The 27,469-nt window shown below is 41.1% G+C and overlaps 1 protein-coding gene and 1 long non-coding RNA gene across 4 annotated transcripts in view; one reads left to right on the top strand and one right to left on the bottom strand.

Annotated features, from left to right (window-relative positions):
• TASP1 (taspase 1) overlaps positions 1-27,469 on the bottom strand; it is a 317,844-nt gene that overhangs the window by 9,787 nt on the left and 280,588 nt on the right. The gene's annotated exons all lie outside the window — the stretch shown is intronic.
• Positions 794-19,699, top strand: LOC144297921 (uncharacterized). 2 transcript variants are annotated; one of them, XR_013364858.1, is made up of 3 exons: positions 794-994; positions 5,696-5,933; positions 18,774-19,699. It is a non-coding gene; the product is annotated as an uncharacterized LOC144297921 (long non-coding RNA). The 2 variants fall into 2 exon arrangements; XR_013364859.1 differs by lacking the exon at positions 18,774-19,699 and adding an exon at positions 15,840-16,254.

Genomic DNA, 27,469 nt, shown 5'->3' with positions numbered 1-27,469 from the left:
CTCTCCTTTTTTTTTTTTTAAAAAGATTTATTTATTTATTCATGATAGACTAGAGAGAGAGAGAGGCAGAGACACAGGCAGAGGGAGAAGCAGGCTCCATGCACCGGGAGCCTGACGTGGGATTCGATCCCGGGTCTCCAGGATCGCGCCCTGGGCCAAAGGCAGGCGCCAAACCGCTGCGCCACCCAGGGATCCCTCCTCTCTCCTTTTAATTACCTTTGCACTTTTGTCAATAATACGTTGATTTTGCTTGTGTGAATCTTTTTCTGGATGCTCTATTTTGTTTTGCTGATATATAAGTTTATCCCTTCCCCAATACTTCATTGTCTTAATTACCATAGCTTTAAGGCAAGTCTTTAAATCAGAATGAGTTCACCAACTTTATTCTTTTTCAAAATTGTTTTGCTTATCCCAATTCCTTAAATTTTCCATATAAATTTTGGAAACATCTTGTTCTTATCTACAAAAAATCCTGATGGCATTTTGAGTGAAATGACCTCAAATCCATAGGCCAATGTGGGTAGATTAGACATTTTACTATGTTTAATTTCAGAGTAAATTGCAATCCATAAACATGCTATGTTTCCCCTAAATAATAGGACATCTTTGATTTCTTTCATAATATTTTGAAGTCTTAAGCACAGAGAGTCTGCACATACTTTTAGATTTATAAATGAGTGTTTCATTTTTAACAATAGCTTATGTCATAACATAGCTTATGTCATAATAGCTTATGTTAATGAGTGTTATGATCTGAATTGTATACTCCCATCCCCAATATTCATGTGTTGAAGTCCTAACCCCCAGTACTTCAGAACATGACTATATTTAGAGATAGAATCTTTAAAGAGATAATGAAGTTAAAATGAGGTCATGAGGGTGAGCCTTAATCCAAAATGACTCTGTCCTTATAGGAAGAAGAGAATAGGACACAGACATGCACAGAGAGAAGACAATGTGAGGACACAGAGAAGATGACCATCCACATGCCAAGGTGAGAAGCCTCACAAGAAACCTACCTTGTCAAAACCTTCATCTCAGACTTCTGGCCTCCAGAATTGTGAAAAAATGTTCTGTTGTTTAAACCATGGGGTCTATGGTACTTTGTTATGGAAGCCCTAGCAAAGTAATACAATAATCATACCTTTAAAAAATTTCAGTTTCCATTATCCATTGCTAGGATATAGAAAAACAACTGATTTTGTGATTACCTCATATCCTGTAACCTTGTTAAACTCACTATTAGTTCTGTGACTTTTTTCTTAGAAATTCCTCAAGATTTTATACATAGACAATTGTGTCACTTGCAAACAGGGACAGTTTTAATTTTTTCCTCTCCATTCAGAATGCCTCTTATTTCCTGTTCTTGCTACTGCAATGGCTAGGACTTCCAGTATAAAGCAGAATAGAAATAATGAGTAGACATTCTCACCTTGCTTGAGAGAAAGGCATTAAGTATGAAGTTGGTGTGATGATAGGACTTTTGTAAAATATCAGTTTTAGGGGTGCCTGGGTGGCTCAGTTGGTTAAGCATCTGCCTTTGACTCAGATCATGATCTCAGAGTCTTGGGATCTAGCCCTGCAATGGGCTCCCTGCTCAGTGGGTAGCCTACTTCTCTCACTCCCTCTGCCCACCACTCCCCCTGCTTGTGCTCTCATGCTTTCTCTCTCTCTGACAAATAAATAAATAAAATCTTTTTTTAAAATGTTATTAAATTGGGGTTGTTTTATTCCTTATTTGTTGAGAATTTTTATCATGAATCAAGGTTAAATTTTGTCAAATGCTTTTTCTGTATCTACTATATGATCTTCTTTCAACTGTGAATATGCTAGATTACAGTGATTAATTTTTTGAATATTGAATCAGCCTTACATATGCTAGATAAGCCCTATTGGTTTTATACACCGTTAAATTTTATTTTCTAACATTTTGTTGTGGATTTTTGGGCCTGTATTCCTGAGGGATATTGGTCTATAGTTTTCATTTCTTTCAGTGTCATTGATTTTGGTATCAGGATAAATTAGGTGTCATAAAATGAAATTAGAAATGTCACCTCTTGGGGTGCCTGGATGGCTCAGTCAGTGAAGCATTTGACTTGATTTTGGTTCAGGTCATGATCTCAGGGTCTTGAGATCAAGTTCCACATGGGGCTCTGTACTGAGCATGGAGCCCCCTTAAGATTCTCTCTCTCTCTCTCTCTCTCTCTCTCTCTCTCTCCCTCCCTCCCTCTCCCTCAGCCTCTCCCTTCCTTCCTCTCTGAGAAAGAAAGGGAGGCAGGGGAGAAAGAAATAAAAAAGAAAGGAAGGTTGCCTCTTCCTTTATTTCCTGGAGGAGATTGTATAGAATTAGTAGTATATCTTTTTAAGATAATTAGTAGAATACGCCAGTGAGAAAATCTAAGCCTAGAATTTTCTTTAGTGAAAGGTTTAAACTATGGATTCAAGTCATTTAATTGTAGGTTTATTCAAGTATCTATTTTATCTTGGGTGAGTTTGGTAATTTGTGAAGCTTTTTCTCCCTTTTGACTTGTCATGGTGTTTTTCTATTTGCTATTTTATGTTGTTCTAAGTAAAAAATATATGTGTGTATATATATGTATATATATAAATAAAATTTAAGTTATTAGAATGAATTTTACCATTCATCCTTAAATTGTATAACACGACTTTTAAATGAAAATATAAGAGGGTTTAACTTGTACAAGGAATCACCACAATTTGTATTTCATCCCTCATACATGCATATATGCATTTTGTTCTTACCAGACCAGTGAAAATCCTGTACAAGGATAACTCAGGTGTTTTTGTTTGTTTGTTTGTTTGTTGTTGTTTTTTAAGATTTCATTTATTTATTTATTCATACCTTTATTATTATTTATTCATACCATATTCATGACAGACACAGAGAGAGAAAGAGAGGCAGGGACACAGGCAGAGGGAGAAGCAGACTCCATGCAGGGAACCTGACATGGGACTCAATCCCGGGTCTCTAGGATCACACCAGGCCGATGGCGGCGCTAAACTGCTAAGCCACCGGGGCTGCCCTCAAGTGTTTTATCTTACTTCTTCACACACATTCTACCGAGTCTCTGTTTTGGGCTTATTGATGAGTTAAGAAGGACTGAAAGGAAAGAAGCAATTCATTGTCCTATTTTTCTTTCCTTCTGTATCATTACCAGCACACAAGGTTGGCTAATATATGATAAAGCTACTTGATCGCTCATGTTTCTTACAATGCCCTTTTCTTCTTTCTGCATTTAAAGCAAGTCTGGTTTGAACAGAAAATGTGGCCTCCTAGTGCTATCAATACTATAGATTGCTTTGCATGTTGTACACATACATGCTTTGAATTGTGCTGGGTTCCCATGCATCACTGGTCTACCGGAGTTCTATGCTCATGGGCCACTACAAACACTAATTGCAAATAGGCACCAAAGAACAGCAGATCCATATATTGTATATATCTCTTGAGCTCATATACATGCTCCATTGCCCTGTCAGATTCACATATGCAACATAAGATAAAATTATTAAGAATGTCAAGATGGCAACAGCAGAGCATTCAACCAAGCATGGGGCCCTACTGAGCACAGGCCCTTGCCACTGCCCAACTCACATATCCATGAAGCTGGCCTGGCATGTATGTGTAGAAATCACCAATATGGTGATTCTCCATTTTTAAGTTTGTTTTATTGTTCTACCCACACTTGACTTCCTGGGAAACCCACAGAATCCAGTGTGACATTTTGAGATCATTAACCACTTGACAGGGGAGGAGAGAGAAATTTAAAGCAAATGTGTCAGGAGTCACACCTAATCAAAGATCAATCTAAAGCAAAGTTAAAAGCACCTTGCAATTACAACATGAGTCAATAACAAGATAAGGTTTGATCTCAAATATTACAGGAACAGGTCAATTATGTCAAAGAACACCCTGCTGCTCCCCAAAACATACTGAAGGAAAAATATTCACATTTTTTCCTACCTGCCTTCCTTTAAAAAGACCTAGTTGATGTTCCATATAGGTAAGCTATAATGTTCAAACTTAAACATGTTAGTGGTACAATAGGATTGTGGTCCATGTGAAAAATAACACCACACTGTTCTATCACCAAAAAATAAATTTTATGATAAATTAAAGGTATTATTTCTTTTTATATATCATACAAATTTATTTCTTGTTTCATTTTTATTATTTTTATAGCCATTTACTGAGGGGAAAAAAGCCAATCTCAAAACATCACATACTCTATAATTTCATTATATGGCACTCTTTTTTGCTTTTTTCCTTCTTTTTCTTTTTTCTTTTTGTTATTTTTGAAGTCTTTTTAAAATGCATCACACATTTGCCTTCTTCTTAAATGAAGTATACAGATTCCTGTTTGTCCTATCTTTGAGGACTACAGATTATGATGTCAAACCTCAATTACTATACTTTCAGTTGGATTTAACACACATTTATTCAGGAACATTTACTGGAAGGCATTATGTTAAGAGTAATGGCTGCCTTAGTCAGTTCAGGCTGCTATAACAAATGCAAAATAGTCTAAGATAAATATCAGGTGTTTATTTCTCACAGTTCTAGAGGCTGGAAGTCCCAGGTCAGGGGCCAGCATGGTTCAGTTTTTGTTGAAGACTCTCTTCCTGGGTTGCAGACTACCCAACTTCTTGTATTTTCTCATGGCAGAAAGAGGGCTAGCTCCCTCCTGGCCTCTTCTTACAAGAGCTCTCATCCCATTCACACTTGCTCCACCATCGTGACTTAATTACCTACCAAGGCCGTGCCTCCAAATATCATTGGGAATAAGGTTTCAACACATGATCTGGGAGGGATACATTCGGTCCATTACAATGGCCCCAGCTGTTTGGTGCATGTGATCCAACAGGAGAAGTAAGGCAAATGTGTAAGTTCAAAACTCCTTGCCAAACACGACAAGTGCTGTTATACAAATCTACACAAGTATTATGGAGACAAAGAAGAGCAAGGATGGAGAATACATGAGAATTCAAATGGGTCTTGAAGGGTGACTTGTGATTGCAAGAAAGGATGTACCAGGCTAAGAAATTCATGCCTCTTAAGTGGAAATTCATAGTGAGAGAGAGTAAGGTGTTGTGCTAGCACCACAGGTCAAATGTCTGGAAATAGATGGAACAGTGAGAGAACATTACACTTGTATCTACAGACAATGGGGAGCCATAGAAGGTTTTGTAATAGGAAGATGGCATCAGCATTACACGTTAATTGCAGCAAAGCATTTTGAAAAGCGTAAGACTGTTTGTACCTATATAAACTGTTCTACTGTTGTGCATTCTTTTAACTTGTTATTGTAAGTTTTCTGCCACCTTTTGGTCTGCCAGCTATTCTTGATACTATCAACATATATGACTCTGGCCATATTCATATCTAACTTCCTACTAAAACTCTGCCTCTAACCTACTACAAGCTAGAATACTAAATAACCAGGATTATTTGGATTGTATTTAAAGAATATACATAGGTTATGAGATATAGACTAAAACTTACTATTTCTCTAGGCTGTTTATGGTTTACTTCCTAAACAGAAGGGATTTGCCTAAAAGAGAAGTGCATGGGTTTGGACCCCAATAAAAATCAAGGTTTCTAGAGGAAACTTCTGGTTAATAATACTGGACCATGACTATCTTTTCTTCCCACCCAAATTTCATTAAAATACAGCCAAGGAATTTTTTAAAACAAATTAAGCAGCAAGGCTAAAGAGAATGAGAGACAATTTGCCATAAATGCTTTCAACAAATTTTTGGAAGGTGAGAAATGAATGGAAGAATGGTAATTACCTTGGCAAATGAAGAAAGGAGAAAGCCAATTGCTTGCAGACAAGTGGGGACAGAGCTGCTTCACCCTGAAGAAACTGAGTTGCTCAGTGTTAATAAGCAACGAAAATTCCAAAAGAAAGGTAAGAGTAAATTCTCTTGTGAAAAAGAGTGTTTGCTGGAAGTTTGCCTGTTGTGTGGTTGGGCCCTTCAGGTTTCCTCTCCCCTGTGTACCTTCAGGCAATAGCCCTTCCTTAACTTCCTGGAAGAAAGCTGGTGGTTGATACTTCAAAGTAACTGGACCTGGGGTGTGGGTGAAGAAAGGTCTACATGTCATACTGTGGATCCCCCAATCATCCTTCCCCGTGATGTTTCTAGAACTACTCTCACCTACACATGCATGCAGACACACACAAACATACATGCTGGCAGATTTAGGTTCCCGTCTAAACAGTTCAGAGAAAAGACCTTCAAATAGTAACATTTGGGAGTTCCTCAATGAATTGGCGGTTTGTTCCCTGACCACCCTAGAGCAAAGTTTCCCGACCCATGGTCTTAGTGCCTCCAGTCATAGTGCCTCACTTTTAAATAGACTAAGAGGTTTTCTTCCCTCCTGGCACCAAATACACAGTGTCTTTCCCAACACATTTCTCCAACACTCTGACACTGACTGGGTGTCCATCCAATAATTCAATCCAGCTCTGACACTGTCTACTAGAGTTAGTGTCAGATCCTACACGTTAAAGGATTTGGACCCATAAGACTCTCCCACTTTGGGTGCTAATCACAAGTCTCAGGCCATCTGTACTTCCAACACACCAGCTATAAATTGGGGATTCCCTCGATCCTCTCCTTAGGTTTAATAATTTGCTGGAACAACTCAAGGAACTCAGGAAAGCTTTACTTACTATTACCAATTTACTAAAGAGGATACAATTCAGGAATAGCCAAATGGAAGAGATGCATGGGGCAAGGTGTGGTGGGAGGGTCACAAAGCTTGCATGCCCCCTCCAGGCATCACCTTTCTAGCACCTTCATGTGTTCACCTACCCAGAAGCTCCCTGAGCCCTGCATTTTAGGGGGTTTTATGGAATTTTCATTACATAGACACAAACAACGATATCATTGGCCATTGGTAATTCAACTCTATCTCCAGCCCCTCATCTCTCCCCAGAGGTCAGGAGGTTGAACTGAGGGTCCTAACCTTCTAATCATGGATGGATTTTTCTGGAGACCAGCTACCATCCTGAAGCCATCTAGGAGCCCCTCAGCCAAAGGTCATCTCATTAGTATACCAAAGACATTCTTCTCCATCAGGAGATTTCAAGGGTTTCAGGAGTTCTGTGCCAGGAAACTGGAACAAAGGCCAAATATTTTTTATTTCACATAAACATATCACCAAACATAATGACAAGTCCCCAACATGAAAGAATAGGACAAAGATCAAAGGGGGAGGAGGAACAGAATTAATTTAAGTAGGAATGAATAGAAGGATTGGAAATATTATTATTCTCAAATGTATGAGAAAAGATACTGCATCCAAATAAGAAGAGTTTGCTATGAAAAATGAATAATTAAAAAGGAAAAAAGCTCTTGAAAATGAAGAACAGGATTGCAGAAGTTTTATTAACTTCACTGACATTTGACAAAGTTGAGGCAAAGATCAAGGAGCTAGAAACTAGGAGAAGAAAGGAAAGCAAATTAGGAGACCTATCCAACATCTCCCATCAGGGGTTGCAAGGAGACAGAACAGAAGAAAAATAAAGGAGAGAGATCACCAAGGATACAACGCAAGACAATTTCCCGGAAAAGAAAGACGTTGGTTTCCAAACTGAAAGGGTCCTCTGAGGGATCCCTGGGTGGCGCAGCGGTTTGGCGCCTGCCTTTGGCCCAGGGCGTGATCCTGGAGACCCGGGATCGAATCCCACGTCGGGCTCCCGGTGCATGGAGCCTGCTTCTCCCTCTGCCTGTGTCTCTGCCTCTCTCTCTCTCTCTCTGTGACTATCATAAATAAATAAAAATTAAAAAAAAAATAATAAAAGTTACAAAAAAAAAAAAAAAAAGAAAGGGTCCTCTGAGGGCTCTAGACAGTACATGAAGAAAAATTCACCTGAAGGTGCAGAAGACAAAGCATTAAAGAGGAGACCCTAAAAGCTTCCGAGAATTAGAAACAGATTCCATAGAAAAAAATGGGAATCAAAAAGTCATCGGGAAAGAAGACTCCAGCAATGAGATTTCAGATGGCCAGTGAGTCATGCTATGCTTTGGAAACAGTGAAAGAAAATAAACTTCAACCAGGGCCAGGGAAGTCACAGAGGATCCCAAACTCAGAAGGGAGCTTCGTGCTTGGGTTTACTGCTGTGGTCCCCATTTTTAACACCTAAATAATTTTATCTTTGAGTTTGCGTATTGGGAGTGAAGTGCCAGAGGACAGTGGTGCATGCACAGTGCTGCCTCCCGTCACCCACTCACCGCTCTGGCATGGTTCTTGGCCTTCTGTCCCCTGACCCCCACTGAGAGGCTACCATGGCCTCTGCCCCCAGTGGGCCTGGTGCAGGTACGGGGACAAGTGGCATTGGTCACGCACACCCCACACACCTGGTGGCCGGGCTGGGCTCTGGGTGCTTGTGAAGCTCTGCACCCACCCTGCCAGTGTCCCCATGCCTGAGGGAGTACATTAAAATAGCAAAGAAAAAATACCATGAGAGGTTGATAGAAAGAGAGAGGTCACAAAAGAAAGGGAAAGGGATTTTTTTCTGCTCTTTGGTTTTGTTTTGTTTTTTTTTAATTTTTATTTATTTATGATAGTCACAGAGAGAGAGAGAGAGAGGCAGAGACATAGGCAGAGGGAGAAGCAGTCTCCATGCTCCGGGAGCCCGACGTGGGATTCGATCCCAGGTCTCCAGGATCACGCCCTGGGCCAAAGGCAGGCGCTAAACCGCTGCGCCACCCAGGGATCCCTTTTTCTGCTCTTTGAGAAAAAAGGCCCCACATTTTCAGTTTGTGCTGAGACCCACGAACTTTGCAGCCATCCCTGGTTTCAATTTAGAGACTGTCTGAGAAGCGACAACCTTTTTTGTACCTCCAAAGCTCAACTGTGAATATCACCAGAGATAAAAAGAGCAAGTACTCCTAATATTGGCTGATATTATAATGAAGTCAGGATCGTTCCAATGCGGACCCCGGATCCCATAGTTGGAAATTCCTAGTTCCAATGTGTCTTTTCCGAGCCACACCCTGACTACTGGATTAGGGGGCCACCAAGCAGGCACTGGATTCACATCCACACAGCCACAATTTCATACCCAAAAGGACAGTTTCAGACAGAACTAGGTGCTACCTAGGAAACGCTCAAGTGGGTTTAGGGGTTTAGTGAGGTTTTTGCCATATGAATGCCGGCAATCTGTTTTAGGGGAGTTTCTGGGGGTCTTCTAAGTTCAATTAAGGCAAAACCATCTCAAGGAGGATGTGAAAATGGCTATTGGGAATGAGGAGGGTTTCCTTCCCTGGGAAATCTGAAGAGGAAAAGAAATTGCTGCTCATCTGGACTGGCGTAGTTTAGGCCAGAGGCAAAGGTGGGGAAACTCAAGCTCTCTAGCCCCACCCCCAACCTCCTGAGTGTCTGATTTTCATTTTTTTAGACACCAAGGTCATTGCCAGTTGTGAGAATAGCCAAGTCTAGACCTTGCTTTTTGAAGTCAGTACTGCTACTTGCTTCACACAGGTCCACATTCTCAAAGCCCTTAATTCTCCCCCAGTTCCCCCCTTGCTGTCACCCCCAGAACCTCAGACCTCACTGGATTTGGTGACCTGACAACTGCCCTTTACATAGGGATTTGTATCATAAATTGCCACTAAGAGGCCTCTGATACACGTCTTCCTCCCAAATTTATGCTGTCGTGGTTTTCAGACAGAAACTGGTGTGTACAATGTGCCAGGCTTGCGGTTCATCAGACAGGTTCTATTAGCTTGGTCGCCAGGTGGTAACCATATTATTCCATGCTTCTCGGTAACTTTTGTGCAACACAATTACCTTTGACAGTTCTTGAGTGGGACAGCAATTTTCAGCAAATGTTTTCAGTAACCGGAGGCCAGAAGGAAAGGAAACATGAGTGCTTCAGTTAAGCTTTGAGTGTGGCTCTGACAGCTCTTCAGCACCTCTCTGGTGTTATAAATAGGAATTCTGTGGAAATTCGGGCACATGGAACTTAGCAGAAGGGAGCTAAGCAAGGCCAGTGGTTTCCACTGTATTTAAGAAAGAATTTGCCCTTACACAGGATAAGTTCTACAGTGATGAGTTTCTTCCAAGTGCGAGAATACAAGTATAATTTTCCTTTTGATGGGGTCTCATGCGAGGGATGTTCAGTCCTCCTTCGTGCTGATTCCATACTGCAGAGAATGTGGCATTCACTTCTTGGACTTGCCTGGATTTATAGTGGCCTCAGCACTCCTCAGAGTTATCTAAGGAAGATGTAGGTCAATTCACCCTTCTCGACTAGTTTCCATTTTCAGGGGAAAAATAAATACTGAGTCATCACAGGTGAGCTGTTCAAAATCTGGCCTTATAGAGTTAGAATATGAAAGTCAATCACTTCTCTGCTAGCACCACCAACACGCTCACACACTCACACACACACACACACACACACACACACACACACACGTGCATCAGGGACTTTCTAAGAAAATACAAAACAAAGTACCTGGCGGTCTCTAGTCATACATCATAGGAAAAGAAAAGAACCTTTAGGTCCCCAAATCATTATGTGTTAAAAGGACTGATCACACAATTGATAAATCTGCAGAGTTCAGGGCTGTTGGAGTTGAACATGGAGGTCACGTGGCCACTACCACATCCCAAAGAACATACTATGATTCACATCCTACTGGTCTGATGCAGAGCAAAACTTTCCTTTGACACACCCAAGAGAAGAGCCTACCCTTTGCTCCAATTTCATTAGGAATGTCTTACAGGCAAGCTTTCTTTTGATCTCCAGTGACTAGACATATGATATCATTAGCCGTAAATCAAGCCACATTTCCCCCCTTTCCCTAAAACTGGTCTTAGCGGCCAGGACAACACCAGCTAATCTGTAACATGTTGCAGATTGCAACATCTCCTGGTGCCGTCATTTGTCACCTTCTTTATTTACTTACCAGCCACTTGGTCAATAATAGTTGGTGATTTTTCTCCTAGACTCAGAGACCAGAATTCTGATTTTAAACTTGGCCTGCATACCTCATTCCTACCAAAGTGCGATGCTTTACTGTTACCCATTTTGAACTAGTTTTCATGTATCCCAGGACTTCATTCTTATATGTGATCTTTTGGTAAAGAACAACAGTGTCAAAAGTAATCTGCAGAGTATGATATAGAATAACTCTCCAAAATAACTTTGTTTCCCTAAAGTCATGAGTGGCAGCTTGTCAACCTTTTACAAATGTTGAACATTAATCTTCTGCTTAGTTTGGGAGACTAGAGAAGGAGACACCACAACCAGGTAACACATGTGAAATCGAGCCATTCTTGAATCATGCTCAGTATGAAAACAGTAGGCCGAGGTCTTTTATTTGATCATTTTTTTAAAAATTTTTTTTAAAGATTTTATTTATTTATTCATGAGAGACACACACACAGAGAGAGAGAGAGAGGCAGAGACACAGACAGAGGGAGAAGCAGGCTCCATGCAGGGAGCCTGATGTGGGACTTGATCCCAGGTCTCCAGAATCACACCCTGGGCCAAGGGCAGGCACTAAACCACTGAGCCACCCAGGGATTCCCCTGATCAGTTTTTTAAATAGACTTTAATCAATGTCTTTCTTATTATAAAAACACAAAATGTGTCTGTTACCAAACAAACTATCAGGAAGAACAAGCAAGCAAAAAGTGAAAAAGGAAAGAAGAAGAAAGAAAGGCAAGGCAAGGCAAGGCAAGGAAAGGAAAGGAAGGGATTCAAATTTTCCCTGTAGCATGACTTTTGGTTAGTTAGATCAAGACATTCTCAAGTATTTCCTCACTGGGCTATCTCTGTTATAGAGTCTGACAAAGCCCCTCAAGCACCTTAAGTGCTCATATTTGAACTTTGTCTGCAAAATTGGGGTTGGTGATAAATCAAAGGACATGGTGTGTTTATGGGGAGGTTGAACAAAGAGGCATGACAACCCCCTCCTCTGAAGTCCCTTTCACCTTCTCCCCACCCTTCTCCTGATGATGGGCTGAGTTGGCCTACCAGTTAGCTTTTGCTGCATAACAAATCACTCCCAAAACATGTGGTTTAAAACAATCACCATTTATTATTTTTCAAAATGGTATGGATGTGCTAGGTGGTTCTTTTCCTCTGAGCCGGCCTGGCAAATTCTCTCATGTGTCCATGATCAGATGGGGTGGTGAGGAGAGGGTCAGCTGATGGCTGGCCACTTTACAATGGCCACAATCACATGTCTGGTGTCTGAATGACTGTGGGTCAAGCAATAGGGTGACTAGCCACATGTCTGTCATCCTCCAGCAGGCTAGCTTGGGCTTGTTCACATGGTGGTCATGAGCGTGAGAGAAAATGTGCAGCACTCCTTGAGGTTTGGGCTCAGAACTGGCATGCGCTTTCTTGTGCCACATTCTCTTAGCTAAAGCAAGTCACAAGCCAGCCCAGGTTTAAGAGATGAGGAAACAGACCTTGTCTCTTGATGGGAGGAACTTCAAAGTAAAGGCAAATTTAGGAAGAATTTGTGGCCTTCCTAGTAATCAGTTACAATACCCAACCAGTCTTCTGGAGCCATACACATGGGCTGGCCTTCCCAAATCCTCACTGCCCAGAAACCCAAAGTTTATTTTTCCAGGGGCGCATGGATTGCAGGTCTGGATGGGTTGTTTGTTTTTGTATTTGTTTTGACTTTAAGCTATTTCCAGGATGTTCCTTCCAGAGCAGAGAAGGCTCTGTTCTGTCTGCCATGTGTATTAAGATGAGCTGTGGCAGAGCATTGTTCTGTGGCAAGAGAACCCGGAACGTGGGACAGAAGCAGCGGAGTCTGTGACAGACCGCTGGGACACTGGAGTGCACCCTTCTAAAATAAGAAGACAGTCTTCTTCCTGCAGTGCTGCCTGGAGCTGCCCGACAGCCAAGATTGTGCAAGTCAAGAGCATGACCAGTGAGTGTTACCCAGCCCTGCCAAGGGTGACAGGGCGAGTTCACCTAACCAGCACATCTGGGACACTCCAGCCTAATGAATTTGTGGAATTCCTGGCCCTCGGTTGACAGTATCTGGCTCACGCTTTCTCCGCTTTCAAATTTGGAGATTGCACAAATGACATGAAAGGTGGCAGAGGGCCTTGGAATGTCCCATTTGATGAAATCACACACGGGGACAAGGAGGGCTCAAATACTCCTGACAGGGCACCCCCTGATGATATGTGCATGTTGGAGAGTGGGTGTCCGCCCAGCTTGGGTCACTTCTGGCCACTTGGGGCTTGGACTAGGAGAAGCTAGAGGACGTGGCTGGCAGAAACGCAGGAAGGAATGTCTCGAGAAGAGTGAAAAATTGCTTTCATGCACTTTGCTGGCAAAGCCTCCGAGGATGGAGCCTCTTCCTGAGGAAATATTGCAACATGCTGAGCTGCTAAAGGGTCAGGGAAGGATCTCAGCCAATGGGGGCAAATGCCCCTTCATTGGCCTCTCTCACCTCCGGCACAGTCCTGCTTGGTGGCATTCCCATGCAAGTGGGGAAAGTGAGAAATTCTACTTTCGATCCTTGCCGCCCACACGGAGGTCTAAAATGAGGTCCGGCAGGAGGCCAGTATCAGATATGCCCAGAGGCCCACATGGGGAAGCCAGAACTTCCACCCAAACAAGCTGTGGCCATGCTTATCTACCACTCTCCTGGGAGAGCAGAGGCCCAGCAGTGCCTGAGGGAGGCATAGTTTGGCTCTTGGAAAAAACGGCCCTGTTGGGCTTCATTCCTCAGGGACTTGCTTTCTGGCTCTAGAGACAATGCTAAATTCAGTGTGCACCCACGTGAAAGAGGCTGATTCCAAAAGTCAGAGAGACTCCCCAGACCACACTTGGACCAAGGCACAAACAAAAGAAATCCATCTGCTTTCTTTTAATGTGTTTCTCCCTACTGGACTGGGGGGCAGCAGAACTGGGCCAAGTGACTGTGGTTCCTACCCTACTTCATTAGCAGGAAAGTCCTCCTAATCTAAAAAGATGACCCAGCTCTGGCTCCTCCAATCAGGCTTCTACTCCCCTCAGGCTTCAGTGAATTGTGCTTCTGCCTCTTTCCCCTTGACATCCTTTTCTTTCACCTGTGATCCCTGTTTGAGAACACCTGCTTGGGTCCCACAGCCAGTAGTTGCAGCCAGCTGGTAGAAAGACAGGTATCAGGGACCCCAACCAACAGAGTCCATTCCTGTAGAATCCAGAGCCTGGGAGGATTCCCAAGCCTAACTGGGCAGGCCTGTTCCCACAGAGCTACCACGACAGCCAGGCCAGCCTAGCCCATGAGCTTCTGCTTGTTTCCATGTGGTTATTCCACTCAGGAATGTTCTCACTTTCAGCCCTTCTGCTTGTAGTTGTTCTACTCCTCCTTTCTCTATTGCTCCAACCCCAGACAGATTCCATGTTACTTAGTTCAGTATTCTCTTTTCTGATAGTCGATGGACTTTTTGGTTGTGGGATACTAGCAAAAATCTCATCCAGAGGGGAGAAGCATGATCTGTGAAGGCCAGAAGTGCCCTTGGTCTTGATCTCCAGGCTCTGGGGGTGTCATATTGTGATTTATAATAAGAAATATATATTTGGAATTTGTCCTCATTTCTAGCACAGAGCTTCCAAAACCCTGAGAATTTCCTAAGTAATGAGTTACCTTTTGTTAAGTTAATGAAGTCACTTTTGCACCCCACCTAAGGATGGGGGCTAGTTGCCAAGAGAACCAAGGGGCAGTTAGACAGCTGGAACTTTCAATTCCACCCCCCCGACCCATAGGGAAGGGGAGAGGGGCTGGAGGTTCAATCAGTCACCAACGGCTAATGATTTAATCAATCATGACTATTTAATGAAGCTTCCATTAAAAAGCCCCCCAAAAATGAGATTCTGAGTTGGAGATTTGGGAAGAGAGGCACTCTCAGAGAGGCCTTGGAAGCTCCTTGCCTTTTTCCCATGCATTGCCCTACACATCTCTCCCATCTGTTTCTGACTTGCATAAAAATAAAATGGTAATCTAGTGAGTGAAATGTTTTCCTGAGTTCTGTAAACTACTCTAGCAACTCAGTTGAACCCAAGGAGGGAGTCTCATAAATCTCTGATTTATAGACAGTCAGTAGAAATACAGGTAACAACCTGGACTTGTGATTGGTATCTGAAGTTGGGTGAAGTAACAGTGTCAGGGGACTCAGCCTGTGGGAATCTGAAGACATCTCAGAATAGACAGTATCAGACAGAATTGAGTTGAATGGCAGGACATCCAACTGGTGTCAAAGAATTATTTGTTTGTTGAAATGGGGAAAGCCCCCACATATTGGAATTGAAATCAGAATCATGGGGGGATTGGGGGGTGTGGAGGGGGGCATATCTTGGGATAATCTCAAGTTTACAGTATCTAAAATATTTACACACACACACACACACAGACACATACCCCTGCCCAGACTGGATTTTAAAACCCAAAGTTTCCTTCAACAAAACATTTAGAATTAGATTTTTCAGACCCTGATATACAGGTACAATTAATTTAAGTAAATGGAGGCAAAGGGAAGGGGTAGTTGTCTACATAATGGATGGGAAGTTGGAACAGAAGAGATTGGGGAAAGGTCCTTCATAAAGAATCAAAGATTCTCAGAATTTAAGAAAAAGATCTGTCAGTAGAGATCTCTGTGCCCAGGGGAGGTTTTCTGGAGTGAAGTTTTATTCTCTCAGTGATCTCCTTACTACCCTTGGAAATATCTACCTTTCTGGGAAATAAAGGTAAGATTAGACCACAGGGTTGATACTTGGTATGAGAGAGGATGTCCCTTAAGGCCAAGTTCTCCAGCATCCTTTCTTTACCTCTTGTCTTCCTAGGGCCTTGTCTTCTCCATGTGCCCCACACCCCTAGCCCACTATGCTGGTCCCTTTCCATCTGTGCTGGCTCTGTGTTCACCCCACTCCAGGCTCACTCAGGGGCGGACATGATTAATGAGCCATGGCAGGCCCAGGAAACAGCCCCAGCGGCCTCCAAAATTTCTTTGGCTTGAGGCATAGCGGAGGCCCTAAGTCTTCCAGGATTCCACTGTACTGGATTCCATGTAGGGAGGTCAGACCCCACACAGGTAAGCATGTCCAGTCAAACTGCTCCCACCCACTCCTAGTGCACCAATACCTCATGCATGTTTATACACATTCACCAGGCTGGACTCCTGGAAACATGAATCTCCCGGATTCTACCTTTGAAAAACTGGTGAAAATTTTAGAATTGTTTCCTTTGCATTTTTTTTTTTATTATAAAGACCATATAACCACATTACGGAAAATTAAGAAACCAGAGTGAAAACTTTTGTTTTTATTTCTGTATAGTCTTTTTATGTTTGCACAGAGGTTTCATTTTTGTTTTTTTAAAGCAGTAAGCAGAACATCAGGAATTTCATTGGCCAACATTTTCTCCACCTCAGCCACATTTCTGAACCAGGAGGCCTTTGGGCCCTGGAATCCACTAATGGTAATGGTGGGGCCCATGGTGCTATTCAAGAGGCAATGTCAAAGGGCTAACACCACACCCATTAGTTCTTCCCCAAAAGAATCTAAGGTGCCCTTGACCTCCACAGAGCACCGATAGAAAAATGAGTCACCTCCCTGAATTGAATACCCCTATATGTATCCAATATCAGGGCTCTGGCACCACTCCCGGTGGGCCTGGATTTTTCAAGAGGGAGATCTAGCACGTACCTTTCCCCATTGGAGTGACACAAGGCTGGTGCCCCAGAACAGAGTCGTCAGTGTCTCTTGAGGATGGACCTTGGCACTGGATTAAGGGTGGGTGGAACACTGGGCATTTATTAGCAGAGTCAACCCCATCAGTGCCACTGATTCCCTAGACCCAGTGGGTTCTCCTCACTCTGCCAGGGGTTGGTTGGAAGGGGGCAGGTGGGATGTGGAGCAGGACCCCAGGGGACTGACCCCTGCCACTGCCACAATCTCCTCAAAGCCTTGAAGGTCTCTTGCCATGAAAACACTCAGTTCCCTCCCAAACCATAAAAAGCAAATGAAGAGCAGGACTGTTTGGCCAACATACTGCCTAAGAGAAACCTTGGAGGCAGCTCAAGGGCTACTGCCCATTCCACAGGGGCCATGCTTCCAAATGCAAATATTAACCTTGGCGATCTGTCTGTCTCCTGCTTCATGACTTAGATGGTGCCTTCTGGGGTCAGGTTTAAGTTGGGGCAGAGAGAGATGAAGAAAAAAATATGAACTCTCTATGAACAAAGTGAGCTTTTGATTTCTAGACAGTATTTAAATGGTGCTAGTGTTTAAAATCCACCTCGGTTAAAGGCTACTTTTCTAAGGAACTTCTAATGCAGAAGGGTGAGTCCCAGCAGTTCTTCTTTATGGGGTCCTCAGGCTGAGAACACAAAAACAGAAGTATCAGTGCTGAGATTCAAAAGCACTCAAGTGACAACTAATCCTCACAACTCAAGACTGGGAGCCTAGGGAATCAGCTTCATAAAGCCTGAAGACTTGTCCTGCACCATAGTGGTTTATGTTTTATGAGATGGTCAGCAGGTGTGGCCACAAGAGGAGAAAGAGAGGGGTGGGGAAAAACAAAGTTTCTTATACTCACAGATCCTAGAGGCAAGAGGGCACAGTACAATTTGCAGGGCCACGCAGGAAAGACACCAGGGTAATCAGGAGGCAAAAAATGGGAATGAAGGGTGTCTTTTGGCCACAGCCTTTATTGGGGTTTCCTTGGGAAAAGCAAGGCAGGGCAGGGTAAACAGTTTAGGACTGCTAATTTCAAAACTTTCTGCAGGCTCCAGGCTTTAGGAGCAGTCAACAGTTGCCTGGCAATGGCACTGGTGTTAGGATGACTAAGGCAGAAGAATATTGGCTCCTGGGATGCACAGGCCAAGCAGAGTAGGTAGGTAACTCTGGATGGGTTAGTTTGCATATCAAGGACATGTTCCTGGACATATCCTTTGCTATCTCTAAGAATTTCCTAGCTGAGGGAGGGGCCATGAGAAAGAATTTCTTAAGATGGCAAAACATCATAATACGCAGGAAATTGAAAATATTTACAATACACATAGCCTTCTCCAGATGGACCCACAGTCTATGAAAATGCCCGTCACCTCATCATGGCTGCCAAATCCAGAAAACAGCAGTGGTTTTTGTCCACAGCACAGTGTCGAGGGCAGAGGACTACAGTATGCCAAAAGTTAAGTGTCCCAGGAACAAGAGAGAAGAGTCTTCCCAGGGCCCTGGTAGCTGTTGGCTGCTGGGGAGAAGCAAAACCCAGAGCAGGGCTCAAGCTTTGGAACTGGGTGCCCCAGACTTTAGCAGTCTTCTGGGCTCTAGAGGAGCCAGAAAAATATGCAATGCATCTATTAAATTACCCTTTCTTCATTTATGCCCTACTTATTTTAGCTCCTCAAGCTACGTATAATTTGGGACTCCTTTTCAGGAGGCCATTGTAATGCACACCACTAAACCAATGATTCCACGTCTAATAGTCTGCTCATAGGCAACAATCAGTGATGAACTACAGTCTTAATCTCTTAGATGCTTAACTGTGTTCCTACTAGAAGAAATTTGAAAAACTACAGTCAAAAGTGAATTGGTGAAGTATATTATGTACAAGCAAGTAAATATGCAGCCATTTCAAATGATGACTTAAATAATTTAATGTAGGTTGATATGAGAACTGAATAAAGATTATAAAATAGGATGTACTATGTGATACTAAAAAGACCACAAACACAGTATGATACAGCCTTTACCTAAAATGTGTGTGTCTATCTACAGATTCACAGGAAAAAATCTCCATGTGGAGGAGCCCTTCTTGGCATGATGCTCACATTCCTGCCTTGATTCATAATGCAAGAACTCCCTCTCCACTGTGTGGCTTTCTCAGATGACTTTCCCAGCCGTGGGGATGACCGTCCAACCTGGAGAGAGCAGCTTATCTTAACTGGCCATGTCAGCAGTAGTCAGTCAATTAGGGTCATTTCTGTCTCAAAACCTGAAAATAGAACCTCCCCCTTTCCTCTCCCAGACCTGCTCTGGTAGGACCTTAGTCTCTTTTCTTACCTCAGACAGGCCCAACCAGGCCTCTTTTTTCTGCTTCCAGCTTCTCAGTTTACTTTGGATGAATGAAACCAGTCAGGCTCACTTGTGCTTCAGTTGCCTCAAAGTGAATAATTAATAAAACTGATAATTTCTAAGTGTCACCTAGACTTCTGGCAGGGAAGAGGGATGAATGATAGGATTCAGTCAATAAACCCCCCTCTGATCCAAGTATGGCCTAAGACAGTTAGACCTAGGAGACATTTGGCAATGGTCAGGAGTCATTTTTGGTTGCTCCAGCACAGATGGGAAGTAGAAAGGGAATTGCTACTGGCATCTAAGGGGTAGTGGGTAAGAGGCCAGAGATGCCACTAAACACCCTGAAATACACAAGGCAGCCCTCCCTAATAAAGATTCATCTGGCCTAAAATGTCAGTAGTACTCATGTTGAGAAACTTTGGTCTGAAGGATAAATATAGAAGTGCTGACAGCAATTTGTCTTCTACTTTCTTAGTAATAAAGAAAAAAATAAAAGTCACTTTAAAATTGAAGACATGGATTGTTCCACTGAATTTCTTCTTAAAGGGGAATTTTAAGAGTCCCCCTTAAAATTTCTTGCAGAGCTGGTTTGGAGGTCACATATTCTTTCAGTTCCTGCCTGTCTTGGAAGCTCTTTTTCTCTCCTTCCATTTTGAATGAGAACCTTGCTGGATAAAGTATTCTTGGTTGTGTGTTCTTCTCATTTAGGACCCTGGATATATCCTGCCAGCCACCAATAAAAAATAAATGTATTATAAAAATAAATAAATAAATAAATAAAAACGAGGAAAGATAAATAAATAAATAAATAAAATAATAAATAAATAAATAAAAATAGAATAAAAACGAGAAAAGAAAAAAATAAAATTGAAGACAAAATGGTGGTACTACAATTAGGATTTGTCAAATGAAGAAGGAGAGAAGGAAGAAAATAACATGGCTTCATAAGAAAGTGTAGCTAAGACTATGAATTTCTTGGGGCAGGGATGTTTATATACTGTACAAATTTGTATTTAGAGCACATGTATCAGTAGGTGGCAGGCACATGGTAGGTGCTGGGAAATTGTAAATACATGGATAGATAGATGAACGGAAGCGTAGATGGATGGATGGGTAGATGGATGGGTGGGTCGATGGCTGGATTGGACCTGCGTCAATATCAAGAACACTGAAATGTCTTATGGTAATTATTTTGCAATATAGACTTGTATCAAATCATCATGTTGTATACCTTAAACAATATTACATGTCATTTCTATCCCAATAAAACTCAGAAAGAATGGGGAAAAAAGATAAAGTGGCTGCAGCTTGTCAAAAGTTCAATGATATACATGTTTTGGTGAGTATTTATTGAAAAAAAAATAAAATCTTGTCTCTACCAACAGCTCCTAGCACTCTTTGGAAGCGCCCCCCCCCCCCCCACACACACAATGGAAATAGGGCCTAAGAAGTAGAGAGACTGAATTTGATAGAGTCCAATCATAGCTGTGCATTACTAGAAAAGAAATTTAGTAAGTCAGCTCATCCATAGGGACCTAATAAATTTCATGTTGGCTTATTTTTTTCTCTTTTCACTCAAATGATGTGAATTTTTAGCTACTGATACTGCTGTATGGGTGGTGTAGTGCATACCAGAAAGCATGTAGTTCTGTTTCCATAGGTTTATTGTGGCTGGTCAGTCCTAATTAAATGACTCCTTTTGTCTTGTGTTTAGGGCTTCTGGACATGGCTCCTGAGCTTTATTTTTGGCTCTGAGCACCGATGTTGCTTCCTGTTTTGTTGCCAGATTAATGACCTACAGCATGTGAGCTAAGGCAGCCCAAAAGGAATATTTCTCTTAACTTCCTTCTTATTCCTTGGGATAATTCTAGATCCACAACAGATCAAGTGCATCATTCCAGAGCCAGCAACACTGACGTGCAAAATACCCATGGCCTGCCACCTCCTGCCAGTTGGTATTTTTGACAGTCCTTAATTAGCACGGTACAGTTAACTTCAGCCTGTCATTTGTGTGGGCTAAGCTGTTTGAAAAATCCTGGGGTCAGCAGGGGTCAGCCAGTGGTGGGTGGACCATTTTCCTATAAACAAATGATGGAACTCTATGTCTGGAAGATGCCAGCCGTGGTTTAGTGCCAGAGACCTTTCAAGGGACTAGTGCTAAAGATGCTACATTTACCCCAAGTAACTATATGGAATAACTTATCTGAGGGGGTCGCTGGGTATGAAGTTATATATCCTTGAGAACATCTAGGAAAGTTTGTTTTGGTTTTAATAATTAATGTTTCACAAAGACTATGTCACCAAAGCCACTCTTACCATGAGATCATTTCATTGAGATAATATTTATTCTTAAGATTAGGGGTATGAGATAGAAAGCATGCAGATAATCTAAAAGTAATTTCAATAAAAAAAGATAGAAAAGAAAAAGAAAGGAATCAGAGAATGCCTGGGTGTCTCAGTGGTTAAGAGTCTGCCTTCAGCCCAGGGGGTGATCCTGGAGTCCTGGGATCAAGTCCCACATCAGGCTCCCTGCATGGAGCCTGCTTCTCTGTCTATGTCTCTGCCTCTCTCTCTCTCTCTCTCTCTCTCTCTCTGTCTCTCATGAATAAATAAATAAAATCTTAAAAAAAAAAAAGAAAAAGGGATCAAAAAACCCAGCTTTGTTTTACATGACTTGAAAGTTTTAGCTGATCCCTCAGAAGATTCTTGCCAAAACCCTCATATTTAAAAGAAGATTCTGCTCATTCACATGTAATATGTTAGTATGTATTGAAATTTGCAAAGAATCTACAAAAAATATCTAGAACTAATAAATGAGCTTATCAAGTCACAGGATACAAGGTCAACATTTAAAAACAATCAATCAGGGGGGCCTGGCTGGGTCAGTTGGTAGAACATGTAACTCTTGATCTTGGAGTCATAAGTTTGAGCCCCATATTAGGGGTAGAGTTTACTTAAAAAAAATTATATAACAAAATTTTAAAAAGAAAGAAAAAAACCCCAATCATACTACTTTATACTAGTAATCAACAATTAGAAATCAAAAAATAAGATTTACAGTAGTTCCAAAATTACAAAATTATGTAGAAATCTAAAAAATATGTGCAGTGAAAAAAATATGTGCAGTGAAAGAAATATGTGCAGTGAAAGAAATCAATGAAAATCTAAATGCGTAGAAAGATACACCACAGGGGCATCTGGGTGGCTGTCGGTTAAGCATCTGACTTCAGCTGAGGTCATAATATCAGGATCCTGGGATCGAGCCCTGCATCAAGCTCTCTGCTCAGTGCTTGTTCCTCTCCTCCTGCCCCTCCCCCTACCAGCTCAAATAAATAAATAAAACCTTAAAAAAAAAAAAGATACACCACATCCATTAGTGGGAAGATTCAACATAGTCAAGATGTTAATTTCTGACCCAAATGATCTAAGGATTTGACTAAATTCCAATCCCAATACCAGTAGGATTTTTTGGGGGGGATAAAATAACACTGGCTCTAAAATCCATATGGAGTGGAAGGGGAGGAGGGCGGGGGGTGGGGGTGAATGAGTGATGGGCACTGAGGGGGCACTTGACGGGATGAGCACTGGGTGTTATTCTGTATGTTGGCAAATTGAACACCAATAAAAAATAAATTTATAATTAAAAAAAAAAGAACGCAGCTAGTTGAAAAAATAAAATAAAATCCATTTGGAAATAAAAGCAACTAGAGCAGCCAAAACAATTTTGAAGAAGAAGAATAAATTTGGACAAATCATGCTATCTAAATTTAAGATTTATTATAAAGCAATAGTAATCAGAACCATAAAAATTTTAAATTTTTGTTCCATAAAAGACACTATTAAAAGAAAGAAAATAAAACAAGGGTACAGACTGGAAGAAATATTTGTAAATCATGTGTCTGACAAAGAAATTATAACCTGAATATATAAATAACTCTTAAAAGAAAGAAAGTAAAACAAGGGTACAGACTGGAAGAAATATTTGCAAATCATGTGTCTGACAAAGAAATTATAACCTGAATATATAAATAACTCTCAAAACTCAACAATATGAAAGCAAACAATCTAATTTTAAAATAGGCAAAAGATTTGAATAGGCCTCTCTCCAAAGAAAATATAAAGACAGTAAATAAGCAAAACAGAATAAGGCATTGAGGAACTGCAAATTAATACAAGATACTACCGTATAATGGCAAAAAAAAAAAAAAAAAAAAGACAATACCAGGGTTAACAACGATACAGAGATAGTGGAAGTCTCACACACCTGCTGTTGGGAATGCAATTTAGTATGGCCACTCTGGAAAAGTTTGCTTGTAAAATTAAGCATATACCTACCATATGACCCAACAACCCTACTCCTGGATATTTATCTTAAAGAAATAAATATCTATATTCACACAGAAACCTGATCACAAATGTTTCAGCAGCTTTACTCATAAACTCCAAAAATGGAAACAACCAAGATGTCCTTCAGTGAGTAAGTTGATTAACAAATTGTGAAACCACCATATAATGGAATATTATTCAGATCTGAAGACTTGGGTCCATGCAACAAATTGGATATATCTTAAAGGCACTAACCTGTGTGGGAGAAGCTAGCCTCAAAAGGTTACATATTGGGGCACCTGGATAGCTCAGTTGGTTAAGCATCCAATTTTTGATCTCAGCTCATGATTCCAAGCTTGATTTTGGAATCATAAGTTCAAGTCCTGTGTTGGGCTCCACATTGGGCAAAGGGCCTACTTAAAAAAAAAAAAATTACATATTATTTGATTGTATCTACACGACATCCTTGAAATGGTAAAACTATAGGAAGTGACAATAGATTAGTAATTACTTGGGGTGGTAAGAGAGTTGCCTCTAAAAGAGTACCATGAAGGAATTTGGGGAATTATGGAACTGTTCTGCATCATGATTGTGGTGGTGGTTACTTTTATCTTAAGATTTTTTAAAATTTAAAAGTAGGCTTTGTACAAATATGTAATGGTCATGTTATACACCTGAAACTAATATAATGTTATATATCCATTAAATCTCAGTGAAAAAGGATAGGTTTTGTGTAACCACAGGACAGTGCTATCTAAGAGAATTTTTGGTAATAAAAAGGTTCTATATCTTGAGGGGTGCCTGGGTTAAGCATCTGCTTTTGGCTCAGATCATGATCCCAGGGTCCTGGAATTGAGCCCCACGTTAGGCTCCCTGCTCAGTGGGGAGTCTGCTTCTCCCCGCTCTGCTACTCTGCCTGCTTCTCTCCGTTCTCCCTCTGCCTGCTACTCCCTCTGCTTGTGCTCTCTCTCTTTACTTTATAAGTAAATAAATAAAATCTTTAAGAAAAATTTTCTATATCTTGATATGCCATACTGTAGTCACTTGTCACATGACATCGGAAGGCACTTGAAATGTGGTTATTTTGAGACCCTGAATTTATTTAATTTAACTAGTTTAATTATTTAATTATTTTATTGAACAGTCACATGCAACTTAGTAGCTATTGCATTGGACAGTGCAATTACAGAACACTTGAATTGCTGTGTTGGATTCCAGAGTTTATCTAACTTGTATAGATGAAGAAAATGCAGGAATATCTACAATGATAAGAAATCCAAAATTTATCACACGTACACTCATTAAGAATGCATTAAACATTTTATAATGTGGCTAAGGATTCTGGAGATTTGGGTTAAAATAAATTCACATTCACTCAGGATACTACATCCAATGAAGTGATGGGCATGTGGGCTGGGTGGGGTTAGAGGGGTGGAGCAGGAGACACATCAGTGCTTCCTGTGTGACAGCAGAAAATCAGTCTATATCCTTTTTTAATTGTCATAAATAATTCAAATGCAAATAATTACTTACTCACTTGACTTGGATTGGCCACAATGAGTAACCATGCTGCCTCTTGGACTCAGACACTGTATAGCCATCAAACCAATGTTTTAATATAACACTTATGATATGTTGGCTAACTGAATTTAAATCAAAAATAAATAATAAATAAAATAATACTTAGGAAAATTCATGGTTCTTTATAACCTAGCCCTTGACCACCTCTTACCACTCTCCAAACACACAGAAAGGGACTTGTGATTTCCCTACCTTACATCTCTGTTCCTTTGCTTTGTCCATCAATTCCACATGGAGTCCCCTTTCTACACTCTTTTAATGTAATAAAAGATACCTTCCTTTTCTTTATTACAGTGTCTCCCAAACATCCATCATTTGAGTACTGCTTTCTTGAGATTTTGCCTTGTCTCTATCCTTCCTATACTATTATTGATCTTAATACTTTGAACATGACTCACTCTCATTTACTTAGCTTGCTTTATGTGATCTTATCCATGACACCATGGGTTTGGTGTGCTAATTATATTCTTGCCAGCACATAGTAGAGCAGATATATTATAAGGAAAAATTTTAGCCATTCACGCCCTGAAGTCAACTCATGTACCACCAGTGCCACACTCAGCACTTTGGGTAATGTGGCTTTCACAGCAGGCTCAGGCATCCACACCTCCAGGAAGTGGGCTATGCACCCCTAGTGCCCCAGCAGTTAGGCAAGCCTCTGGTAAGAGAATTAGAAGACTCTTCAATGGGGAAATTGACTGACATTTGGGAGTCCTCCCAAAGAGCAACTGGCCTGACTCCACTGTGAAGCCTTTCTTGCATATAAAGCTTCCAATCATATCTTAAGTACTTCACTAGAAATAGGAACAGAGAGCCAAAGACCACCAAATATTTGAGGAATGTCTCCTAACATAAAAGCCAAAAGCCAAAATGAAGAACTAGGGAGAAAAACACAAAGGTCAAGGAGATAATGTAGAGATCAGAAGAAAACTATAAAAATCCCACTAAAGTTAATATCCTTAGATTGAAAAGAGATATTGCATCCATGAGACAAGAAGAGGAAACTATAAAAAATAATGAAGGAAATAATAAGAACTCTTATATAATTTAAAACAGGGTGGCTAAAATTTTTAAAAATCAAAAGGCTCGGAAAATAAAATTGGTGAAACCTCTCAGGAAGTAGAACAAATAGAAAACTATTTTTCATAAAGATTGATAAGAGTCTTGGGGAATCAATGTAGGAGATCCAATATCCAAATAATAGTTATTCCAAAGACTTAGAGAATGGAGGAGGAAATAAATTATTAAGGAAACAATAAAAGAAAAATTCCATTATTCAAGAGCATGCCGTGAGAATGAAAGGCCAGCTGAGTGACCAGTACTGTGAGACTTGTGGAAATAAAGAGAATATCCTAAAAGCTATCCCAGAGAGAAGAAGAAAAAACATCACTTACAAAGGATTGGAAATGAAACTTGCATTGGGCTAGTCACAGCAATAAGTGTGCTAGAAGACAGTAAGGCAATTGAGTTTCAACCAGGAATCTACATACAGCCAAATTATAAATTATCGTATGAGGAAGAATAAAGACATTTCAGACACATCTCTGGACTGAAAAAATTAGTGCCTCCCATGTGCTGTATCTTAGGAAACTACTAGAGAAGATGATGTTACAAAAGGAGGGAGTAAGTCAAGAAAGTGAGAGATGTGGGGATCCAAAAATGAGGCAACCCAAAGAGGAAGTCACAGGGCAATGGTGAAAAAATACTCCAGGATAAAAACCATGCAGCAGCCCTAAAGACTGCATCAAAACAGGAGAATGCAGGGGTTTCGCAGGAAGACCATACAGGAAGAAAGTAGAATAAATTATCTGACATATTTGAGCTTTTGGAAAAGCTATTAATGGGTGGGTGTTGACAGATTGGATGGGAAAAATTAAGGTAGGACCCAGAAAACCCTGCAAGAGGAAAGCAACAATAAAATGAAGCATTGGGCAAGAAAGATAATCATTATTCCCTACTTGGTTCTGGGGGAGACCATATTTGGCAACCATAACAACATGAATAGTGGCAATTGATTTAATTAAAAATTGTGTCAGAATTATGAAAATAGGGAGAGAGGAAAGGGGAGAGAGTGTGCAAAAGTCTGTGTCCTTTGCAGGAAGTCAACACACAGGGTTGTTTTTTTTTTTTTTTTAAGATTTTATTTATTCATGAGAGACACAGAGAGAGAGAGAGAGGCAGAGACACAGGCAGAGGGAGAAGCAGGCTCCATGCAGGGAGCTCGATGTGGGACTCAATCCCAGGTCTCCAGGATCACGCCCTGGGCTGAAGGCGGCACTAAACCGCTGAGCCACCAGGGCTGCCCAACACACAGGATTTAAAATGAATAATTCAGAAAAAAAGTATAAGGAAACAGATAAATACTAGGAAAAAAAATAGTTGAAAGCAGGTAGGTCTCAGGCAGCAGGACTTGGCAGTAGGAAGTGGTAAGGTCCTTGTTCTTTGGGGGCTTCTTTAATTTTTAAATTATGTCCATATACTTTACAAAA

This window comes from Canis aureus, chromosome 26 (assembly GCF_053574225.1).
Source record: "Canis aureus isolate CA01 chromosome 26, VMU_Caureus_v.1.0, whole genome shotgun sequence".
Classification (NCBI taxonomy): Eukaryota; Metazoa; Chordata; class Mammalia; order Carnivora; family Canidae; genus Canis; species Canis aureus.
Note: the sequence above shows the minus strand (reverse complement) of the source record. Positions and strands in the feature narration are given on the sequence as shown.